The sequence below is a fragment of the Carcharhinus amblyrhynchos genome, unplaced genomic scaffold (assembly GCF_965287045.1).
Source record: "Carcharhinus amblyrhynchos unplaced genomic scaffold, sCarAmb.v2.hapA scaffold_37, whole genome shotgun sequence".
Taxonomy (NCBI): domain Eukaryota; kingdom Metazoa; phylum Chordata; class Chondrichthyes; order Carcharhiniformes; family Carcharhinidae; genus Carcharhinus; species Carcharhinus amblyrhynchos.
Window position 1 is genome coordinate 8,492,254 of NW_027649778.1, and position 2,500 is coordinate 8,494,753.

Sequence of the window (2,500 nt, forward strand, 5' to 3'; positions counted from 1 at the left end):
AATCTTTGGACACTAAGGGGCAATTTATCATGGCCAATCCACCTAACCTGCACATCTTTGGACACTAAGGGACAATTTATCATGGCCAATCCACCTAACCTGCATTATGGGAGTGTGGGAGGAAGCCAGAGCAGTCATGGGGCGAACTTACAAACTCTGCACAGAGAGACAGTGACCCAAGGCTAGAATCGAACCCAGGTCCCTGGTGCTGTGAGGCAGCAGTGCTAACCTTTGGGGCTGAATGGCCTCCCCTTGTTCCTATTTTGCCTGGTGCTATGGTCTCCCTCCCCAGGCGACACACCCGGTGGGTGTGGGTTTGGAGGTACGATGTCTGGTCGCTGGAGGAGGGGGCCGGTGGGATGGGGATCAGAGTGACACAATGGTGGTGGCGGCTAGGGGAATGCAGCGGGGCCTGTCTTCTCAGGGCTCCGTCAGCAGTGCCAACGACTTGTTTGTGGTTACGTTCTGCCTGTGATTGCTCTCCAAACACCTCTTTCAACGCTTTATCACTGCGGAGCGATAAGATCGGGCCTCTGGCAAAGGTGTATTCTCCCGCCCTCCCCCTCTGCTCCTAAACCATGGGAATATGGACATGTCAGCTGCAAACCTAGGCTTGATTTATGGAGGTGGGAACATTAACCCTGAACTTTTCACCTCATTACCTTTCTGGGTCATGGAGAAAGTGATTTTAAAAAAAATGTTTTGGAGCTTGCACCTGCCACGGGACTTATCTTTCTCTCTCTCTCACCCTCTTGAGTCCTTGTTGCCCAAGGGTTACCATGGCTTACTCCATGGTACCCCTATGGGGTCAGGGTCAAAAAGAAATCTCCTGAGAGTTGCCCCCCTTCAGAACGGGCATTTGATTCGCGCTGTTGGGCCACACACGACACCAGATGTTCTCCGAATAAGGACAGCAGTCTTATCCAGTGAGGGAGAGGCTTTACTGAACTGTGGCCTTAAGATGTTTGCCTCCAGAGGCTGCCTCGGGACACTGTCGCGTGGCTATGGAAAGCCAGATGTGTCAGTCAGACTGGTTACGTCGGGTGAACCGAGAGAAAATATTGGTTAGAATCCTGGAGTGGCTCAGAAGCCTACTAAACCATAAGATCTCGACCATCCCCTCATGGGTTTGACATGAAACCCCTACTCTCTGAGTCTTCACTGAGGCTCCGAATGGTGGAACAGGCCCAGTAGGCCTCAGTAGGCCCCAGGTCTACGATGAGGCCTGTTCTGTCTCTCCTCCACTGATTCTAACCGATATTTTCTCTCAGTTCACCCGACGTAATTGGCTAATCCACCTAACCCGCACACCTTTGGATACTAAGGGGCAATTTAGCATGACCAATCCACCTAACCTACACACCTTTGGATACTAAGGGGCAATTTAGCATGGCCAATCCACCTAACCTACACACCTTTGGAAACTAAGGGGCAATTTAGCATGGCCAATCCACCTAAACAGCACATCTTTCGGGCTGTGGGAGGAAATCGGAGCACCCAGAGGAAACCCATGCAGATATGGGGAGAATGTGTAGACTCCGCACCGACAGTGACCCGAGTCCCTGGCGCTGTGAGACAGCCGTGCTAACCACTGTGCCACCTCTTAAGGTTGTGATAGACTTTCTTGTATCAATGAAAGTTGTTTTCCTCCCCATGTTTGACATTTGAGGTACTTTTAATTTCCTTTTGATGTTGTTTGAACCTGCAGAGAAGCATAGAGAAACTAGAAGCAGGAGGAGGCCATTCGGCCCTTCGAGTCTGCTCCGCCATTCATTTTGATCACGGCTGATCATCAAATTCAATATCCTGATGTCCCCCCCCACTTCCCCCAATATCCTTCAATCCCTTTAGCCCCAAGAGCGATATTTAATTTCTTCTTGAAATCAGACAATGTTTTGCCCTCAACTACTTTCTGTGGGAGTGAATTCCACACATTCACCACCCTCTGGGTGAAGAAATTTCTCCTCACCTCAGTCCTAAAAGATTTATCCCTTATCCTCAAACTATGACCTCCTAGTCCTGGACTCCCCCACTCCCTCTGGCCCCCCCCCCTCCAGCCCCCAACCCTTCACCTCTTTTCAGGACACACTCTTGTGCCGCACAGGAACTTTACTGGACATGAGTCAGATGGCCTCCTTCTGCATTGTAGGGATTCTATGGCTTTATTTAGAGTGGGCAGGAAAGTGGATTGTCGCCCAGGGAGAGATCAGCAATGATGGCATTGAACGATAGACCGGCAGGATGGGCTGAATGGTCTCATCCTGCTCCGATTTCTTCCGTCCTTCTTGGGAGGGGCTTCAAAGAGGTGAGTTCGATCGAAGCCATTGATGGAGCCTCAATGACTTCCTGAAAAAAATTCCTGTTGTGGATGATTCAGGATCCTGGAGAAATCCAGTGGGAGGACTGGGATAGTGTGGAGAAGCGAGACAATGGGAGTGGGGTCACGAGGTCGGGAGGGGTGGTTCTGAGGGCTGAATGCTGGTTCAAGGTTGGTGGGGGG